A 23,117-nucleotide genomic window follows, 5' to 3' on the forward strand; every position below is an offset into this window, starting at 1 on the left:
ATGGCCCTGAGTCTAGGTGCCAACGAAGCACACAGACCCGCATCCGGGTGCCATGAAAGAATACAGTTCCATGTACGAGTGCCCCTGAAGCACACGGCCTCATGTCTGGGTGCCACCGAAGCACACAGACCCGCGTCTGTGTATACCACCGAAGCACACAGACCCCAGTCTGGGTGCCACCAAAGCACATGGCCCTATGTCTGGGTGCCACCGTAGCGCACTGACCCGTGTCTGGGTGCCAGCGAAGCACACAGACCAACGTCTCTGTGCCACCGAAGCATATGGCCCTGAGTCCGGTTTCTACCGAAGCACACGGCCAGGCTTCTCAGTGTCACCGAAGCACAAAGACTGGCGTCCGGGTACCTCCGAAGTACACGGCTCCACGTACTAGTGCCCCTGAAGCACACGGCCTCGTGTCTGGGTGCCACCGAAGCACACAGACCCGCGTCCATGTGCCACCAAAGCACTCTGCCCCGCGTCCGGGTGCCAACGAAGCACATGGCCCCGTCTCTAGGTGCCTCCGTAGCAGACAGACCCGTGTCTGGGTGCCACGGAAGCAAACAGACAGACGTCCATGTGCCACCGAAGCACATGGCCCCACGTCTGGAATCCACCGAAGCACATGGCCCCGCTTCTTGGTGCCATCAAAGCACAAAGACCGGCGTCCGGGTACTTCCGAATCACACGGCCACACATACGAGTGCCACAAAAGCACACGGCCCCGTGTCTGGGTGCCACCGAAGCGCACAGACCTGCATCCGTGTGCCACTGAAGCACATGGCCTTGTGTCCGGGTGCCACCGAAGCACATGCCCCCTGTCTAGGTGCCACTGAAGCACACAGACCCGCATCCGGGTGTCACCAAAGAATACAGCTTCATGTACGAGTGACCCTGAAGCACATGGCCTCATGTCTAGGTGCCACCGAAGCACACAGACCCTCGTCCGTGTACCACCGAAGCACACAGACCCCAGTCCGGGTGCCACCGATGCACATGGCCCCGTGTCTAGGTGCCACCATAGCGAACAGACCCGTGTCTGGGTGCCACCAAAGCACATGGCCCCACATCCGATTCCCACCAAAGCACATGGCCCAGCTTTTCGGTGCTACCGAAGCACAAAGACCGGCAACCGGGTACGTACGAAGTTCACGGCTCCACATACGAGTGCCCCTGAAACACACGGCCTTGTGTCTGGGTGCCACCGAAGCACACAGACCCACGTCTGTGTGCCACCGTAGCACTCTGCCCCGCATCCGGGTGCCAACGAAGCACACGGTCCCACATACGAGTGCCACCAAAGCACAAGGCCCCGTGTCTGGGTGCCACCGAAGCACACAGACCCGCATCGGTGTGCCACCGAAGCACATGGCCTTGTGTCCGGGTGCCACCGAAGCACATGCCCCCTGTCTAGGTGCCACCGAAGCACAGACCCGCATCCGGGTGCCACCAAAGAATACTTCTCCATGTACGAGTGACCAAGAAGCACACGGCCTCATGTCTGGTTGCCACCGAAGGAGACAGACCCGCATCCATGTACCACCAAAGCACACAGACCCCAGTCCGGGTGCCACCGAAGCACAAGGCCCCGTGTTTAGGTGCCACCGTATCACACAGACCCGTGTCTGGGTGCCACCGAAGCACATAGACCAATGTCCATGTGCCACCGAAGCACATGACCCCGCGTCCAGTTTCCACCGAAGCACATGGCCCAGCTTCTCGGTGCTACCGAAGCACAAGGACCGGCGTCCGGGTACCTCTGAAGTACACGGCTCCACGTACGAGTGCCCCTGAAGCACATGGCCCTGCTTCTAGGTGCCACCTAAGCACACAGACCCGCATCTGTGTGCCACCGAAGCACATGGCTCCTCGTCCGGGTGCCACCGAAGCACATGGCCCGTGTCTAGGTGCCACCAAAGCACACAGACCCACGTCCGTGTGCCACCGAAGCACATGGCCCTGCTTCTCTGCGCCACCGAAGCACAAAGACCGGCGTCCGGGTACCTCCCAAGCACACGGCTCAACGTACGACTGCCACTTTAGCTCTCTGCCCCGTGTCCGGGTGCCACCGAAGCACACGACCCCCTGAACGGGTGCCACCGAAGCACACAGCCCCACATAAGAGTGACATTGAAGCACATGCCCCTGTGTCTGGGTACCACCGAAGCACACAGACCCACGTCCATGTACCAAATAAGCACAGGGCCCTGCGTACTGGTGCCACCGAAGCACATGGCTCCCGCTTCTCGGTGCTACTGAAGACCGGCGTCCGGGTACCTCCGAAGAACACGGCTCCACGTACGATTTCTCATGAAGAACACGGCTTCGTGTCTGGGTGCCACCGAAGCACACGGCCCCGTTGAATGGGTGCCACCGAAGCACACAAACCTGCGTCCGGGTGCCACCGAAGCACACGACCTCCCTGTACAGGTGCCACCGAAGCACACGGCCCCACATGCGAGTGCCACCGAAGCACACAGACCCGTGTCTGGGTGCCACCGAAGCACAAAGACCAACGTCCGGGTGCCACCGAAGCACATGGCCCTGCTTCTCGGTGCTATCGCAGCACAAAGACTGGCGTCCGTGTGCCAACGAAGCACACAACTCAACATGCGAGTGCCCCTGAAGCACATGATCTGGTGTCTGGGTGACACCGTAGCACACAGACCCGAATCTGTGTGCCACCGAAGCACTCTGTCTCACGTCCGGGTGCCAACGAAGCACATGGTCCCTGTCTAGGTGCCACCAAAGTACACAGACCCACATTCGGGTGCCACCGAAGCACATTGCCCCACTTCCGGGTGCCACCGAAGCATACAGCCCCACATACGTGTGCCACCGAAACACATGCCCCGTGTCTGGGTGCCACCGAAGCATGTGGCCCTGTGTCAAGGTGCCACAGAAGCACACAAACCCGCGTCTAGGTGCCACCGAAGCACATGGCCTCCCTGTACGGGTATCATCGAAGCACACAGACTCGTGTCTGGGTGCCACCGTAGCACAAAGACCCGCATCCATGCGCTACAGAAGCACACGGCCCTGCATCCGGGTGCCACGAAGCACGTGGCCCCACTTCTCGGTGCTACCGAAGCACAAAGATCGGCATCCGAGTACCACCGAAGCACACAGCTCCACGTACGAGTGCCCCTGAAGCACACAGCCACAGCCTCGTGTCTGGGTGCCACCGAAGCACACAGACCCGCGTCCGTGTGCCATCGAAGCACTCTGCCCCGCGTCCGGGTGCCACCGAAGCACACGGCTTCACATAAGAGTACCACCGAAGCACACGGCCACGTGCTTGGGTGCTACCGAAGCACACAGACTTGCGTCCATGTGCCACCGAAGCACATGGCCCCTCGTCCAGGAACCACCGAAGCACACAGACCAACATCTGGGTGCCACCGAAGAACATGGTCCCACTTCTCGGTGCTACAGAAGCACAAAGACCGGCGTCCGGGTACCTCCGAAGCACACGGCTGCACGTACGAGTGCCCCTAAAGCACACGGCCTTGTGTCTGGGTGCCACTGAAGAACATGGTCCCACTTCTCGGTGCTGCCAAAGTACAAAGACCTGCGTCCGGGTACCTCCGAAGCACACAGCTGCACGTACGAGTGCCTCTGAAGCACACGGCCTTGTTTCTGGGTGCCACCGAAGCACACAGACCCACGTTCATGTGCCACCGTACCTTTCTGACCCGCGTCCGTGTGCCACCGAAGCAGATGACCCCCTGAACAGGTGCCACCGAAGCACACAGCCCTGCATAAGAGTGCGACCATAGCACATGACCCCATGTCTAGGTGACACCGAAGCACACAGACCCGAGTCCGGGTGCCACCGAAGCACACGGCCCCACAACCTGGTGCCACCGAAGCACACGTCTTCACATATGAGTACCACCGAAGCACACGGCCCAATGTCTGGGTGCCACCGAAGCACACAGACCTGCGTCCGTGTGCCACCGAAGAATATGGCCGCTCTTCCGGGTGCCATAGAAGCACATGACCTTGTGTCTAGGTGCCACCGAAGCACACGGCTTCACATACGAGTACCACCGAAGCACATGGCCATGTGTCTGGGTGCCACCGAAGCACACAGACCTGCGTCCATGTGCCACCGAAGCACATGGCCCCTCGTCCGGGTGACACCGAAGCACATGGCCCCCTGTCTAGGTGCCACCGAAGCACACAGACCCGCATCTGGGTGCCACCGAAGAACATGGTCCCACTTCTCGGTGCTACCAAAGCACAAAGACCGGCGTCCGGGTAATTCCGAAGCACACGGCTGCACGTATGAGTACCACCGAAGCACACGGCCCTGTACCTGGGTGCCACCGAAGCACACAGACCTGCGTCCGTGTGCCACTAAAGCACATGGCCCCTCGTCCGGGTGCCACCGAAGCACATGATCTCGTGTCTAGGTGCCACTGAAGCACACAGACTCGCATCTGGGTGCCACTGAAGCACATGGCAATGCTTCTCAGTGCTACCGAAGCACAAAGACCGGCGTCCGGGTACCACCGAAGCACATGGCTCCACGTATGAGTGGCCCTGAAGCATACAGCCTCGTGTCTGGGTGCCACCGAAGCACATAGATCCGCGTCCATGTGCCACTATAGCACTCTGCCCTGCGTCCGGGTGCCACCGAAGCACACAACCCCCTGAACGGGTGCCACCGATGCACAAAGCTCCACATACGAGTGTCACCGAAGCACTTGGCCACGTGTCTGGGTGCCACCGAAGCACACAGCCCTGCATACGTGGGCCACCGAAGCACATGACCCTTCGTCCGGGTGCCACCGAAGCACATGGCTCCGTGTCTAGATGCCACTGAAGCAAACAGACCCGCATCCGGGTGCCACCGAAGCACATAGCCTTCCTGTACGGGTGCCACCGAAGCACACGGCCTCGTGTCTGGGTGCCACCGAAGCAAACAGACCCGCATCCGGGTCCCACCGAAGCACATGGCCCCGCTTTTCGGTGCTACTGAAGCACAAAGACCGGCGTCCGGGTACCTCCAAAGCACAAGACTCCACGTACAAGTGCCCATAAAGAACACGGCCTCGTGTCTGGGTGCCACCGAAGTACAGGGCCCCGTTGAATGGGTGCCACCGAGGCACACAAACCTGCATCCGGGTGCCACCGTAGCACAAGGTCACGCTTCTCGGTGCTACCGAAGCACACAGACCGGCGTCTGAGTACCACCAAAGCACACGGCTCCGCATATGAGTGCCCCTGAAGCACAAGGCCTTGTGTCTGCATGCCACCGAAACCTGCAAACCCGCATCCGTGTGCCACCAAAGCACTCTGCCCCGTGTCTGGGTGCCACCGAAGCACATGGCCCATGTCTAGGTGCCACTGAAGCACACAGACCCGTGTCCGGATGCCGACAAAGCATACAGCCCACATACGGGCGCCACCGAAGCACACAGACACGAGTCCGGGTGCCACCGAAGCACACAGCCCAACGTCCGGGTGCCACCGAAGCACATGGCCCCTCGTCCGGGTGCCGCCAAAGCACACGGCCCCGCATACGAGTGCCACCGAAACACACGCCCCATGTCTGGGTGCCAGCGAAGCACATGGCCCCGCATCTGGGTGCCACCAAATCACACAGACCCGCGTCCATGTGCCACCAAAGCACTCTGCCCCGCGAACGGGTGCCAACGAAGCACATGGCTCCGTCTCTAGGTGCCTCCATAGCAGACAGACTCATGTCTGGGTGCTACCGAAGCACACAAACTAACGTACATGTGCCACCGAAGCACATGGCCCCACGTCCGATTTCCACCGAAGCACATGGCCCCGCTTCTTGGTGCTACCGAAGCACAAAGACCGGCGTCCGGGTACTTCCGAAGCACACGGCCCCACATACGAGTGCCACAAAAGCACACGGCCCGGTGTCTGGGTTCCACCGAAGCACATGACCCCGCATCTCAGTGCTACCGAAGCACAAAGAACGGCGTCCGCGTACCTCCGAAGTACACGGCCCCACGTACGAGGGCCCTTGAAGCACATGGCCTCGTGTCTGGGTGCCACCGAAGCACACAGACCCACGTCCGTGTGCCACCATAACACTCTGCCCAGTGTCCAGGTGCCACCGAAGCACACGGCCCCACATGAGTGCCAACGAAGCACATGGCCTGGTGTCTAGGTTCCACCGTAGCACACAGACCCGTGTCTGGGTGCCACCGAAGCACACAGACCAATGTCCATGTGCCACCGAAGCATATTGCCCCTCGTCTGGTTTCCACCGAAGCACATGGTCACGCTTCTCGGTGCTACCGGAGCACAAAGGCCGGCGTCCGGGTACCTCCGCAACACATGGCTCCACGTACGAGTGCCCCTGCAGCACACGGCTTCGTGTGTGGGTGCCATCGAAGCACTCAGACCCATGTCCGTGTGCCACCGAAGCACTCTGCCCCGCGTCCGGGTGCCACCGAAGCACATGATCCGGTGTCTAGGTGCCACCATAGCACACATACCTGTGTCTGGGTGCCACTAAAGCACACAGACCAACGTCCATGTGCCACCGAAGCACATGGCCCCTCGTCCGGCTTCCATCGAAGCACATGGCCCCGCTTCTCAGTGCTACCGAAGCACAAAGACCGGCGTCCGGGTACCTCCAAAGCACAAGACTCCACGTACAAGTGCCCATAAAGAACACGGCCTCGTGTCTGGGTGCCACCGAAGTACAGGGCCCCGTTGAAAGGGTGCCACTGAGGCACACAAACCTGCATCCGGGTGCCACCGTAGCACAAGGTCACGCTTCTCGGTGCTACCGAAGAACACAGACCGGCGTCTGAGTACCACCAAAGCACACGGCTCCGCATATGAGTGCCCCTGAAGCACAAGGCCTTGTGTCTGCATGCCACCGAAACACACAAACCCACGTCCGTGTGCCACCAAAGCACTCTGCCCCGTGTCTGGGTGCCACCGAAGCACATGGCCCGTGTCTAGGTGCCACTGAAGCACACAGACCCGCGTCCGGGTGCCACCGAAGCACAGGGCCCCACGTCCGGATGCCGACAAAGCATACAGCCCACATACGGGTGCCACCGAAGCACACAGACACGAGTCCGGGTGCCACCGAAGCACATGGCCCAACGTCCGGGTGCCACCGAATCACATGGCCCCTCGTCCGGGTGCCGCCAAAGCACACGGCCCCGCATACGAGTGCCACCGAAACACACGCCCCATGTCTGGGTGCCAGCGAAGCACATGGCCCCGCATCTGGGTGCCACCAAATCACACAGACCCGCGTCCATGTGCCACCAAAGCACTCTGCCCCGCAAACGGGTGCCAACGAAGCACATGGCCCCGTCTCTAGGTGCCTCCATAGCAGACAGACTCATGTCTGGGTGCTACCGAAGCACACAAACTAACGTACATGTGCCACCGAAGCACATGGCCCCACGTCCGATTTCCACCGAAGCACATGGCCCCGCTTCTTGGTGCTACCGAAGCACAAAGACCGGCGTCCGGGTACTTCCGAAGCACACGGCCCCACATACGAGTGCCACAAAAGCACACGGCCCGGTGTGTCGGTGCCACCGAAGCACATGACCCCGCATCTCAGTGCTACCGAAGCACAAAGAACGGCGTCCGCATACCTCCTCATGTCTGGGTGCCACCAAAGCACAGACCCGCGTCCGTGTGCCACCATAACACTCTGCCCAGCGTCCAGGTGCCACCGAAGCACACGGCCCCACATGAGTGCCAACGAAGCACATGGCCTGGTGTCTAGGTGCCACCGTAGCACACAGACCCGTGTCTGGGTGCCACCGAAGCACATTGCCCCTCGTCTGGTTTCCACCGAAGCACATGGCCACACTTCTCGGTGCTACCGGGGCACAAAGGCCGGCGTCCGGGTACCTCCGCAACACATGGCTCCACGTACGAGTGCCCCTGCAGCACACGGCTTCGTGTGTGGGTGCCACCGAAGCACTCAGACCTATGTCCGTGTGCCACCGAAGCACTCTGCCCCGCGTCCGGGTGCCACCGAAGCACATGATCCGGTGTCTAGGTGCCACCATAGCACACATACCTGTGTCTGGGTGCCACCGAAGCACACAGACCAACGTCCATGTGCCACCGAAGCACATGGCCCCTCGTCCGGCTTCCATCGAAGCACATGGCCCCGCTTCTCAGTGCTACCGAAGCACAAAGACCGGCGTCCAGGTACCTTCAAATCACACAGCTCCACGTACGAGTGCCCATGAAGCACATGGCCTCGTGTCTGTGTGCCACTGAAGCACACAGACCCGCGTCCGGGTGCCACCGAAGCACACGACCCACTGAACGGGTGCCATCGAAGCACACAGCCCAGCATACGAGTGCCACCGAAGCACATGCCCTCGTGACTGGATGCCACCGAAGCACACAGTCTCGCTTCTGTGTGCCACCGAAGCACGTGACCCAGCGTCCGGGTGCCCCCGAAGCACATGGTCCCGAGCCTAGGTGCCGCCGAAGCACACAAACCTGCGTTAGAGTGCCATCACTCGCGTTAGAAGCCTACATGTACGGGTGCCACCGAAGCACATGGCCCCACATGCGAGTGCCATCGAAACACACAGACCCGTGTGTGGTTGCCACCGAAGCACACAGACTCCCGTCCTTGTGCCACAGAAGCACATGGCCCTGCGTCCGTGTGCCACCGAAGCACATGGCCGCGCTTATCGGTGCTACTGAAGCACAAAGACCGCCTTCCGGGTACCACCGAAGTACTCGGCTCCACGTATGAGTGCCCCTGAAGCACACGGCCTCGTGTCTTGGTGCCACCGAAGCACACAGACCCACATCCATGTGCCAGCGAAGCAAATGGCCCCATGTCTAGGTGCCACCGAAGCACACAGACCCGTGTCCAGGATCCACCTAAGCACACGGCCCCGCATCCGGGTGCCACTGAAGCACACGGCTTCACATACGAGTATCACCAAAGCACACGGCCCCGTGTTTGGGTGCCACCGAAGCACGCAGACTTGCGTCCGTGTGCCACCGTAGCACTCTGCCCCGCCTCCGGGTGCCACCGAAGCACACGGCGCCATATAGGAGTGACACCGAAGCACACGGCCCCGTGTCTGGGTGCCGACGAAGCACACAGACCCGCATCCATTTGCCACCGAAGCACATGGCCTTGCATCTGGGTGCCACTGAAGCACATGGCCCTGTGTCTAGGTGCCACCGAAGCACACAGACCCGCATCTGGGTGCCACCAAAGAATACAGCTCCATGTACGAGTGCCCCTGAAGCACACGGCCTCATGTCTAGGTGCCACCGAAGCATACAGACCCATGTCCGTGTATACCACCGAAGCACACAGACCCCAGTCTGGATGCCACCGAAGCACATGGCCCCATGTCTAGGGGCCATTGTAGCGCACAGACCCGTGTCTGCGTGCCAGCGAAGCACACAGACCAACGTCTATGTGCCACCAAAGCATATGACCGCGCGTCTGGTTTCCACCGAAGCACACGGCCCTGCTTCTCGGTGTTACCAAAGACCGGTGTCCGGGTACCTCCGAAGTACACGGCTCCACGTACGAGTGCCCCTGAAGTACACGGCCTCGTGTCTGGGTGCCACCAAAGCACACAGACCCGCGTCCATGTGCCACCAAAGCACTCTGCCCCGCGTCCGGGTGCTAACGAAGCACATGGCCCCATCTCTAGGTGCCTCCGTAGCACACAGACCCGTGTCTGGGTGCCACTGAAGCACACAGACTAACGTACATTTGCCACCGAACCACATGGCCCCATGTTCGGTTTCCACTGAAGCACATGGCCCCGCTTCTTGGTGCTACCGAAGCACAAAGACCGGCGTCCGGGTACTTCCGAAGCACACGGCCCCACATACAAGTGCCACAAAAGCACACGGCCTCATATCTGGGTGCCACCGATGCACAAAGACCCGCATCTGTGTGCCATCGAAGCACATGGCCTTGTGTCCGGGTGCCACCGAAGCACATGCCCCCTGTCTAGGTGCCACCGAAGCACACAGACCCGCATCCGTGTGCCACCAAAGAATACAGCTTCATGTACGAGTGACCCTGTAGCACATGGCCTCGTGTCTGGGTGCCACCAAAGCACACAGACCCGTGTCCATGTGCCACTGAAGCACTCTGCCCCGCGTACGGGTGCCAACGAAGCACATGGCCCCTGTCTAGGTGCCACCGAAGCACACAGACCCGCATCCGGGTGCCACCAAAGAATACAGCTTCATGTACGAGCGACCCTGTAGCACACGGCCTCGTGTCTGGGTGCCACCGAAGCACACAGACACGTGTCCATGTGCCACTGAAGCACTCCGCCCCGTGTCTGGGTGACAACGAACCACAAAGACTAACATCCATGTGCCACCGAAGCACATGGCCCCACGTCCGGTTTCCACCGAAGCACATGGCCCCGCTTCTTGGTGCTACCGAAGCACAAAGACCGGCATCCGGGTACTTCCGAAGCACACGGCTCCACATGCGAGTGCCCCTGAAGCACACGGCCTTGTGTCTGGGTGCCACCGAAGCACACAGACCCACGTCCGTGTGTCACCGTAGCACTCTGCCCCGCATCCGGGTGCCAACGAAGCACACGGCCCCACATACGAGTGCCACCAAAGCACAAGGCCCCGTGTCTGGGTGCCACCGAAGCACACAGACCCGCATCCGTGTGCCACCGAAGCACATGGCCTTGTGTCCGGGTGCCACCGAAGCACATGCCCCCTGTCTAGGTGCCACCGAAGCACAGACCCGCATTCGGGTGCCACCAAAGAATACTTCTCCATGTACGAGTGACCAAGAAGCACACAGCCTCATGTCTGGGTGCCACCTAAGCAGACAGACCCGCGTCCATGTACCACCAAAGCACACAGACCCCAGTCCGGGTGCCACCGAAGCACATGGCCCCGTGTCTAGGTGCCACCGTATCACACAGACCCATGTCTGGGTGCCACCAAAGCACATAGACCAATGTCCATGTGCCACTGAAGCACATGACCCCGCGTCCGGTTTCCACCGAAGCACATGGCCCAGCTTCTCGGTGCTACCGAAGCACAAAGACCCGCGTCCGGTTACCTCCGAAGTACACTGCTCCAAGTACGAGTGCCCCTGAAGCACACAGCCTCGTGTCTGGGTGCCACCGAAGCACACAGACCCACGTCCATGTGCCACCAAAGCACTCTGCCCCACATCCGGGTGCCATCGAAGCACATGGCCCCGTGTCTAGGTGCTACCGAACACACAGACCCGCGTCCGGGTGACACCGAATCACACGGCCCCGCTTCTCGGTGCTACCGAAGCACAAAGGTTGGTGTCAAGGTACCACTGAAGAACACGGCTCCACGTACAAGTGCCCCTGAAGCACACGGCCCTGCGTCTAGGTGCCACAGAAGCACACAAACCAGCGTCTACGTGCCACCGAAGAAAACAGATCCGCGTCTGTGTGCCACCGAAGCACATGGCTCCTCGTTCGGGTGCCACCGAAGCACATGGCCCGTGTCTAGGTGCCACCGAAGCACACAGACCCATGTCCGTGTGCCACCGAAGCACATAGCCCCGCTTCTCGGTGCCACCGAAGCACAAAGACGGGCGTCCGGGTACCTCCCAAGCACACAGCTCAATGTACGACTGCCACTTTAGCTCTCTGCCCCGCGTCCGGGTGCCACTGAAGCACACAGCCCCACATAAGAGTGCCATTGAAGCACATGCCCCTGTGTCTGGGTGCCACGGAAGCACACAGACTCACGTCCATGTGCCAAATAAGCACAGGGACCTGCATACTGGTGCCACCGAAGCACATGGCTCCCGCTTCTCGGTGCTACTGAAGCACAAAGACCGGCGTCCGGGTACCTCCGAAGCACACGGCTCCACGTACGATTGCTCATGAAGAACACGGCTTCGTGTCTGGGTGCCACCGAAGTACACAGCCCCGTTGAATGGGTGCCACCGAAGCACACAAACCTGCGTCCGGGTGCCACCGAAGCACATGACCTCCCTGTACAGGTGCCACCGAAGCACACGGCCCCACATACGAGTGCCACCGAAGCACACATACCCGTGTCTGGGTGCCAACGAAGCACACAGACCAGCGTCCGGGTGCTACCGAAGCACATGGCCCCGCTTCTCGGTGCTATCGTAACACAAAGACTGGCGTCCTTGTACCACCGAAGCACACAACTCCACATACGAGTGCCCCTGAAGCACATGGCCTGGTGTCTGGGTGCCACAGTAGCACACAGACCCGCATCCGTGTGCCACCGAAGCACTCTGTCCCACATCCGGGTGCCACCGAAGCACATGGCCCCTAGTCTAGGTGCGACCAAAGCACACAGACCCACATTCGGGTGCCACCGAAGCACACAGGCCCGCTTCCGGGTGCCACCGAAGCACACAGCCCCACATACGAGTGCCACCGAACCACATGCCCCGTGTCTGGGTGCCACCGAAGCACGCGGCCCTGTGTTAAGGTGCCACAGAAGCACACAAACCCGCGTCTAGGTGCCACCGAAGCACATGGCCTCCCTGTATGGGTGTACTTGAAGCACACAGACTCGTGTCTGGGTGCCACCGAAGCACAAAGACCCACATCCATGTGCTACAGAAGCACACGGCCCTGCATCCCGGTGCCATGAAGCACGTGGCCCCACTTCTCGGTGCTACCGAAGCACAAAGATCGGCGTCCGAGTACCACCGAAGCACACAGCTCCACGTACGAGTGCCCCTGAAGCACACAGCCTCGTGTCTGGGTGCCACCGAAGCACACAGACCCGCGTCCGTATGCCATCGAAGCACTCTGCCCCGCGTCCGGGTGCCACCGAAGCACACGGCTTCACATACGAGTACCACCGAAGCACACTGCCACGTGTTTGGGTGCTACCGAAGCACAAAGACCGGCATCCGGGTACCTCCAAAGCACATGGCTGCACGTACGAGTGCCTCTAAAGCACACGGCCTTGTGTCTACCACCGAAGCACACAGACCCACATTCGTGTGCCACCGTAGTATTCTGCCCCGTGTCCGTATGCCACCGAAGCACATGACCCCCTGAACAGGTGCCACAGAAGCACACAGCCCTGCATAAGAGTGCGACCGTAGCACATAACCCCATGTCTAGGTGACACCAAAGCACACAGACCCGCGTCCGGGTGCCACCGAAGCACATAACCCCGTGTCTAGGTGCCACCGAAGCACACGGCTTCACATACGAGTACCACCGAAGCACATGGCCCTCGTCCGGGTGCCACCGAAGCACATGGTCCCGTGTCTAGTTGCCACCGAAGCACACGGACAAGCATCTGGGTGCCACCGAAGAACATGGTCCCACTTTTCGGTGCTACCGAAGCACAAACAAAGTATTACTCCTTTACCAGTGTCAGCAGAAGACCCCCCTCCCCCTTAAAAGTGCATCATGAACAATTTTTTGCTTAATTTTTTTTTTATTTTCCTCCTCTAAAACCTAGGTGCGTCTTATGGTCCGGTGCGTCTTATAGTCCGAAAAATATGGTAATTGCTTTTCTAATATACTTTAATTAGAAGTTAATCTAAATTTATCTAACTGGGGTGTGTTTGTATGTGTGTATATATTTTGTTTTTTTTTACCAACTTCCTGTTTGATAACATTTAGTTTGAAAATCCCCAGTGCATCCTGGGATATGAAGACGGACGTGATCAGGGAGCAGAGGCTGCGGTCCCTGCTGCTGCCTCTTTCCCCACCCTGAATGAAGCGTCATCAGTGATGCCTGTTTCAGGGGCTGGGCTAGTCCCTGCTACTCTGCGCATGTGTCGGTTGTCAATTCTAACTCTCAGTGGCTCAGCAGGATCTTGTCACTGTGCAATATTCTTTTTAATGCGCAGCGTCAGGGATTCCTCAGAGACGGCACCGTGGAGATCACGCAATATCTCACCCTGCCGTCACTGTGTCACGGATTTCGTCCGGAATCGCGAGCACACGATCCAGATTACTCGACAGTTCAGCAGTTTTTGGGGATTGCGAATCTCAAGAATGCTACCTCCCGGAAGCTAAAATACGATAAATGAGGGGCCCGGTGAAGAAAGCCATAGCAAATTCGGTCATGTCCCTTGGAGGTGCAATGTACCTGTTGGGTACCCTGATATCGTGGGTTCTGTGAGCACAATACCATTCCAGGGTTTTACAGTGGGATCTGCTACATAATGTAGTTTCTCTTAAGGGGCGCTTGGAAGGGAAGATGTCCTTATTAGTGTTGAGCCAACCCCGTAGTGTTTGGGTTCGGTTCGTCGAACACCGGGATGTTCGTGGAACTGTTCGTCGAACACCGTTAAAACCAATGGCAGGCAAACAAAAACACATAGAAACACATAGAAAACACCTTCAAAGGTGTCCAAAAGCTGACAAACTGCTCAGAAGACACTCTCTTTTAAAAAAAAAAAGCCGGCCGGCTATTCAGCAGCGGCATACACCGGTACCCAACAATTTAGACAAGAAGGAATAGAGCATCACACATAGATTAGATAGATAGAAACATGTCAGTCACATATATATGAAGTACAGTGATAGTGTTGGTTACTGTACTTGTCATTTAGTGTTAAAGGATTTATTAAAAAAAAATATTAGTGTTTTCATGCACCGTCTCTTTAAAAAAGCCGGCCGACAATTCAACAGCGGTACCCGACAATTTATAACAGAAAGAATAGAGCATCACACATAGATTAGATAGATAGAAACATGTCAGTCACATATATAAGTACAGTGATAGTGTTGGTTACTGTACTTCAGAGACACTGCAGAGCGCAAGCATGCCTGCGCTCTGCAGTGTCTATGAAGGATGGCATGCTGGATGGCAGCACTCACCTGTGATCCAGCCTGTCACCTCAATGCCATCCCAGCGTGGGAGAATTCTCCTGCTCAAGCGCTGAGCGCTGAGAATTTTCCCACGCTGTCAGTGACGTGCATGAGGTGAGCTGAGTTCTTTGGACATGAGCTCACCTCATGCACGTCACTGACAGCGTGGGAAAATACTCCTGCACTCACCGCATGCGCAGGAGAATTTTCCCACGCTGTCAGTGACGTGCATGAGGTGAGCTGAGTTCATTGGACATGAACTGGGCTCATCTGGATGCCGTCACAGCCAGACACTGAGGAGCGCAAGCATGCCTGCGCTTCTTAGTGTCTGCCGCATGGCAAGCTGGATGGCAGCGTTCTGCTGCGGTCCAGCCTATCATGTGAATGTAGCAGAGCTGAAGCTGTCGTGGGAACCATGGAAAGGTAAGGATGATGTTGCTTTATTATTTTACTTTTATTGCAGGAGATCGTTGACTTCAGCTGGAATGGGCATGATGGTAAGTATGGTTTCATTTAGAACAATAAAGAATTGTGTGTTTATTTCAATTAAAGGACTTTATTCTGGGTGTTTGTGTCTTTTTGAAACTTTGACTATGGGGTTAGTAATGGGGGTGTCTTATAGACGCCTCTCCATTACTAACCTGGGCTTGATGTCAGCTGGCATTATAAGCTGACATCAACCCCAACCCTATTACCCCACTGCTACCGCTACAGGGCATTGGGAAGAGCGAGGCTAAGTGCCAGGATTGGCGCATCCTATGGATGCGCCATTTCTGGGGCGGCTGACGGCTGTTGTCTCTAGCCTGGGAGGGGGCCAATATTCATGGCACCCTTCCTGGGCTATTAATATCAGCCCCCAGCTGTCTGCCTAGCCTTTGCTAGCTATTAAAATAGGGGGAACCCCACGTCATTTTTTAGGGGGTCCCCCATTTTAATAGCTAGTAAAGGCTAGGTATTCAGCTGGGGGCTGATATTAGTAGCCTGGGAAGCTCCATGGGTATTACCCCCTTCCCAGGCTTCAAACATCTGCCCCAGCCGTCTGCTTAACCACCGCTAGTGACTAAAATTATGGGGAACTCCACGCCAATTTTTTTTTTAATAAATCCTTTATTTTGACACTAAATGACAAGTACAGTAATCAACACTGTCACTGTTCTTCATATATATGTGACTGACATGTTTCTATCTATCTAATCTATGTGTGATGCTCTATTCTTTTTGTTATAAATTGTCGGGTACCGCTGCTGAATTGCCGGCTGGCTTTTTTAAAGAGACGGTGCATGAAAACACCAATATTTTTTTTAATAAATCCTTTAACACTAAATGACAAGTACAGTAACCAACACTGTCACTGTACTTCTTATATATGTGACTGACATGTTTCCATCTAATCTATGTGTGATGCTTTATTCTTTCGGTTCTAAATTGTCGGGTACCGGTGTATGCCGCTGCTGAATTGCCGGCTTTTCATGTTTCACTGTGAGCACTGTTCCCATCAATTTGGGCAACCACTGTAATGCCACAACCACCATGGCTGTGGCATTACAGTGAGTGGCAGACAGTCCCTGCATGATTGGTGCTCTAAATAGCACCAGACATGCAGGACACGCTTTTGGTGCATGAACAGTTATCGAACATAACCTCGAACAGCCGAATTTTTTGCAAATCGTTCGCGTTCTTTGAACGACTCGAACACCGCCCAAAACAGCTCGAATTTGAGATTGGCGAACAGTTCTAGTCGAACACCGCTCATCTCTAGTCCTTATCACCCCGGTCAGTAAAATCTTTATAGAGGTTAGGCTCATCCTGCCACCAATCTCGAGGGGTTCCCTGGGTACTTGGGGTCACTAGCACAATTACCACAGATGCGAGTCCCAGAGGGTGGGGAGCCCAGGGGACCTGGTCAGATATCGAAAAGGGTCTCTCCTCCAATGCAAAAGAACTTCTGGCGGTAGACAAGGCGGTGAATAATTTCTTACCTTTCCTTCAGGGCCAGAATGTAAAGATCCTCTTGGATAATCTAGTTGCGATAGCATATGTGAACCACCAGGGGGACACATGGTCAAGATTGCTGATGAGTGACAGATCATCTCTTCCAGATTACAGAAAGTCACCTCCTTTCCCTGATGGCCCTCCATATAAGGGAAAAAGAAAACACCAGAACAGATTTCCTAAGCTGCTATCCTCTGATGCAAGGGGAATGGGAACTAAATCAAGGAATTTTTACCCAAATAGCCGAAGATGGGGGGGTGGGGGGCCCTCGGTCAGGTAGATCTGTTTGCCACAAAACTAAATCGGAAGACAAAGATCTTGTGTTCCCTAAATCCCCTAGCTGTGGATGCTCTCCTGATACGTTGGGATTTCAGCCTGGCGTATGCCTCCCCCTGGTTGGCTCTTCTTCTCATAGTCATAAGAAAGATCAGGGAGGACAAGGCCAGGGTTCTGCTGATCGCAGCCTTTTGGCCCAGGAGGCCCTGGTTCTCATGCCTGAGGAGCATGTCCATCTCCGATCCTTGGGTTCTTCCAGAGATTCCGTATTTCCTCAAGCAACTGGCCTCCACTTGACGGTGTGGAACTTGAAAAGACACTGCTAAATCGGAAACGTTTTTCCCAAGGTCTAGTAACCATCCTGATGCACAGCTGAAAACCTGGGGTTGATGGGGGAGGGGAAGGCGCCAATAGGAAAAATCTTGGCGTTTTTACAAAAAGGTCTTGAACTAGGGTTATCCACCAGCACCCTTAAAGTTCAGGTTTCTGCCTTGGGTTCCCTATATAGCTGTGATCTAGCGGGTAACTTCTGGGTTTCTCGGTTCATTAAGGCAGCTTTTAGATCTAGACCTATTATTAAAAGCAGCTTGGTTCCCTGGGATTTAAATTTGGTTCTAAAGGCCTTGACTAGCTCGCCGTTTGAGCTAATAGTCAGCAACCCTTAACTCCCTCTCCCTTAAGACCGCTTTGTTAATAGCTTTAACCTCAGCCAGGAGCATTAGTGACAACCAGGCCCTGTCTATGGCCTCGCCGTTTACTCAAATTCTGGATGATAGGCAGGATCTAGTCTAAAAATCACTCTCTCTCTCCCTAAGGTAGCCACTCGTTGCCTCAGTCTTCAGGAAGTCCTCCTACCCTCCTTTTGTCCAAATCCTAGTAACCAGAAAGAGGCGGAGTTACATACGTTAGACGTGAGGAGATGTGTGGTTAGGTACCATTCAGTTACCAAAAGCTATTAAAGATAACTCTTTATTTATATCCTACCAAGGGGCTAGAAAACGGTCTAATGTCACAAAGTCCACCATAGCTAGATGTAATAGGGAGGCCATTTCTCTAGCATATACATCTAGCGGCAAGGAAGTGCCAGGAGGGTTGAAGGCTCAGTCCACCCGGGCTGTGGTGACCTCCTGGGCTGAGAAGACAGGTGTCTTGATTAGAAGACATATGTAAGGCTGCTACCTGGTCCTGTCCCTCTACATTCCATAGACACCCCCATATCTAACCTATATAGTATCGGCTGACCTCACCTTTGGGAGAAGAGTGTTCCAGGCTGTGGTCCTTCAATAGATTACTTCATCCCTGTAATTCTCTCGTGGTGCTGTCATGGTCGACCGATAAAATCTTAAGTTACTTACCGGTACTGGGATTTTTCGGAGACCATGACAGCACCCTTACATTCCCTCCCTTCACCTTTGTGGGAGCACTCCCCTTTTATAAATTATAATCTCACACTCAATAGGTGTCGTGTGGTATGGCAACTTTGTGATTGTTTGCTGTGTTCATTAACCTGGCGGTCCTCTCAGTGCTCTGCAATCCAAACTGAGGCGGGAGAGAGGCGGCGCCCTTTTAAGCCTGTAGGTTTCCTCTCCTTGGTGGGCGGATCCCCTCTCTCGTGGTGCTGTCATGGTCTCTGAAAAATCCCGTTACCGGTAAGTAACTTATGACTATTCATTTGATGGAGCAATCAAAAAGTTGTACCCCAAAATGGTAAGTATTAAAAACGGTCTTAGAAAATTGAAACATGAGCCAAACAATTTGTTTGCAAAGTTTAGAATTTTTTAAAAGCAGTGAAATGTTTTTGTTTTTTTCTCTTCTGCACCATTTCACTTTATTTGGAGTTCATTACCCTTTTTTCTATATCTTGCACAGTAAAGTGAATGGTGTCATTCAAAAATACTGTAATTTTGTACCACAAAATACACCTCAACCCTGCTGTATTGAATAGTGTCTGTGTTATTCACTATATAATATGTTGTTTTTTATGGTATACTCATGTATAGTGACTGGTGATGATCGAGCGTGTTCTATGAACCCCTTCGGCGAGCACGCTGTCTAACAGCCGTGACACTTGCAGGCACGGCGACATTAAAAGAAAGGCCGAGCATGCCAAAATACTCAGCGAGCACCCGAGCGTGCTCGCCAGAGGGGTTGATAGAACACACTCGATCATCACTAATAGTGACCAGATACCTCTAAGGAATCTTTTTTACTGGTGCTTGAAGTGCAAATTTTTGTAGCGCTAATGATTAGCTAGTATGCAACTATGTGAACTGCAATTGCCATTTAATAATTTAAGGGAATCCATCAGATATACCCCTCCCTCCAATTCCCATTCATGACCATGCAGGATTTGGAAAGCTAAATCCATAGACACCTCTATATCTTTTATCTGTTGCTGCATTTCTGAGTGCTGTGGGTGTAACGGAGCACTTACCGAGCCTCAGCCTTCCAAGGTTGCTTCCCTGCCCAGCACCAGCCTCTTTATCTTGATTGATAGCTTACTTTCTGATTTTCCTTGCTTGGTGCCTGACGTCCCCAAAAACTGTGAGCTATCATTGACACTGAGGCTAAGTTCCCACCACGAGCTTTCAGTGAGCTTCTGATGTTACAGATTTAAAGAAAAAAAAACAAGTAACCTATTTTACTTAATAGGTGCAGGAATGCTGTAGAAAATCTGCAACATCGAAAACTCATCAAAAGCGATGGGAACGTAGCCTAAAGAGAACGGATGCTTGCTGTGGGAGATAATCTCAGGAGACAGAGACTTAACTCCTCATTTGCATGTGAACCAAAATTCTAATTACTTAGGAGTGCAGCAACAGGTAGAAGATATAAAAGTGTCCATTGGTTTAGATTTACATGTCAAAGGCCTGCATGCCCACATCTGAGGTCAAACAGATTTCCTTTTAAAATTAGTGTATTGCTTTGAACTGGAGCTATTGCTCAATCAGTAGCACCACACACAGTCACAAGGTAGCCCTAGCCTAATGGAGCACCATAGACACTAGCACTGGGAACTTTCCCTCCGTACACGCAAAACATACACAAAAAAAAGCAATTTGGCACGTTATTAATTATTTATGTAGATTTCTAGAATGAAATGTTGGATCTCGTACGAGCTCGATCCTTGTTTTTCACAGAACTCATATCTATTATAGTCTAGGGCTGTTCACATATTTCTGCGGATCGCGTATTTTTCACCGAAACACGTTGACCTGTCGGATTTTGATTCAAATCAAAGTTTAGAACTTCTCGGATGCAAAACAAAGCTGATGAAAATCGGTCTTTTTTTTTTTTTACCTACAAGAGAAATCACTGTGGTCTGAATGAGGCCTTACTCTATTATTTATTTTTTAAGCAGCGTTCATTCCAGGCTGCTGTACACATGAAGAGGGTTTACACACATAAAATACATATATAAAACACAGAAACAAGCTAACCTTGACAGACTAGTATGGAGGGGGACACTGCCACCACGAGCTAACAGTGTGGATTCTGGGGTCTCGCTCCTTCCCTCAGGGTGTATTCCAAAAGCCGCCTCCAATAAGCAAGTTCTGGACAAGCTGCAGGTGGAGAGGGAGCCCGGATTACGGTGAAGGCCCAGACTGCGTCTCTGTTTTACACTTACGAGGGAAAGAAGTATCTCCTGAACCTGATCCACACTCCGGTGAGTGTGACGTTTCTTCTTGATTTGTTTCTCTGTGCTCTTGTTGCAGATGTTCAGATACTGAATGAGTTATACAAAATGCAGCAGCTGCAATAATAATAATAATAATTTATTATTTTACAGGGTGGGCCATTTATATGGATACACCTAAATGAAATGGGAATGGTTGGTGATATCATCTTCCTGTTTGTGGCACATTGGTATATGGGAGGGGGAAAACTTTTCCAGATGGGTGGTGACCATGGCGGCCATTTTGGATCCAACTTTATTTTTTCAATTGGAAGAGGGTCATGTGACACATCAAACTTATTTAGAATTTCATAAGAAAAACAATGGTGTGTTTGGTTTTAACATAACTTTTTCTTTCATGAATTTTTTACAAGTTTATGACCACTTATAAAATGTGTTCAAAGTGCTGCCCATTGTGTTGGATTGTCAATGCAACCCTCTTCTCCCACTCTTGACACACTGATAGCAACACCGCAGAAGAAATGCTAGCACAGGCTTCCAGTATCCGTTGTTTCAGGTTGATATCACCAACCATTCCCATTTAATTTAGGTGTATCCATATAAATGGCCGACCCTGTAGATCTAACACTGTTTTTTTTTTATAGACGCCCATAAGAGCTATCCAATATTTTAAAATTGAAAGAGTTTGCTCTCAGATTACAACTTATCGCTTTTCTACAGAACAGATTGCTTGCTAATAGCTGGGGACCCATCTCTGGGACCCCAATCACAGGAAATCAGGTGCAGGAGCCATATTACGCCAATGGATTGGCCGATGAGCGTGTGCACTGCTGCTCCACTCAAAGTGTAATGGGCTGCCGGAGATGGCCGAATTCAGAGCTCAGCTATCTCCATCAGTCCCGTAGACAATGGCACCACTCCATTAAAAAAGGGGATGTGAGACATCTGTTCTTCTGATCATTGGAGGTCCCGCTTGTCAACCCCCCCACAGAATAGCCAAAAAGTTGCGATCTTGGCACAGCCTATTTAAGAATGCTATAGAAAAAAAAACACCAGCTCACCCACAGCGGCTCTCGGCGTGCTGAAGCCTGGAGATCGTGTGGCCACACGTGTGTAAATCACAGGAAAAAGAAAAGGAACTCCAGCTCCATAAAATCCATCTTTATTATTTCATCTTTAAAAGTCCATTAATCCACAAGGTTCAAGTGAAACATTTATGCAACATAGCAACATGTTTCCAACGCTCAGCATTCTTTGTCCATGTGACCCCTCCCCTTCGCTGCCCCTTACTGACCAGTGATCCTGAAGCCCCCAGAAGGATCCAATGAAGCGAAAGGGACGGCTGCTACAAGCCGTCCCATGGATACATAAACACCGGGACATCCCACGTTACTTCCTTTCTTTGCTGGTCCCGGAGTCGAACGTCATGGAGATTTCAGGATCAGGTCAGATTGCTGAGGCCCTCCAGGCTGGGTTTGCACAGGGGGGCGAGCGCTGGTTACAGGCTCTCATGTCGGGGCTCAGCGCTCATCCCCCTGGCCCCAGCTCTAAATCCCCAGATCACCCTGCCCCTGGCCCTCAACCCCTTATGGGAACATCATATTCCCCAGTCCCAGTCCCCTCACCACTTGGGCCTACTCACCCACTCCAATTGCCCACGGTACAACGGTCCCCTCCACGGCGGTCGGGTCATCTGGAACGGGGGGCTGCATTACTTCCGCGGCTTGGTCCCGATCCCCTTCCTCACCCGATCGCCGCATCCGCACAACTTTACAGTGTTCATCGGGCCACTCAACCCGGGGCGGTAGGCGGCTGCGGTAGTGCTGCGGGCGCTCGCTGACTCGGGGAAGCGGGCAGCCGTGGCGGTCCGGTGGCCGCACGCCAGTGGGGAAGGGCGCGCAGCGACAGCAGGGCGGCGGGCGCGCGCCGGCGTGGGGTTGGGGGGTTCCTCTCTGCGGTCGCGCGCCGGAGCAGGGAAGCGGGCGCGTGACTCCACTAGGCTGGAGAGGCATGTTGGGGGAGGCGGAGCTGGAGGGCAGGAAGCGCTCGATGCGCATGTACAGGGCGCGTGTCCGCCCCACGTGACCCCACAGGTCACGCCCCCCAGTTCAGAATGCTGCGGGGCGGAGCAGGAAGCTGAAGCTAGTGCGGCGGTGGACCCTGCGCCTCACTTACTGTGGGCGCAGGGCTCCTCTGCACTAATAAATGAGTGCGGGCTGTCTTCCATGTCGGTGGCGGGCACAGAGGGGATTCAGGTCTCCTGCCTGCCACCGGCGCTGGAGACAGCACACAGCCTGTTGTTCCCCACCCCCGTTAACACTCCTGTCCCGCATCCTGCCGAGGAGCGCCCTGGAGGGCGGAGGTCCAGCAGGCACTCCCGTCCTCCAGAGCGCTTTAGGCACAGCACCCCG

General features: G+C 54.8%; 1 long non-coding RNA gene across 2 annotated transcripts in view; it reads right to left on the bottom strand.

Moving 5' to 3' along the window:
* The window catches only part of LOC141191729 (uncharacterized), a 41,863-nt gene extending 19,139 nt beyond the window's left edge, over positions 1-22,724 (bottom strand). The window contains exon 1 of one of the 2 annotated variants that reach the window (XR_012265448.1): positions 22,349-22,724. This is a non-coding gene — a long non-coding RNA (uncharacterized lncRNA). Of the gene's footprint in view, positions 1-20,509; positions 20,762-22,348 lie in introns of those variants that run through there. The other variant, XR_012265449.1, reaches the window with a different exon arrangement.
* Positions 22,725-23,117: the final 393 nt, after the last annotated feature.

This window comes from Phyllobates terribilis, unplaced genomic scaffold, assembly GCF_046119375.1.
Source record: "Phyllobates terribilis strain yellow unplaced genomic scaffold, ASM4611937v1 Scaffold_51__1_contigs__length_9155689, whole genome shotgun sequence".
Classification (NCBI taxonomy): domain Eukaryota; kingdom Metazoa; phylum Chordata; class Amphibia; order Anura; family Dendrobatidae; genus Phyllobates; species Phyllobates terribilis.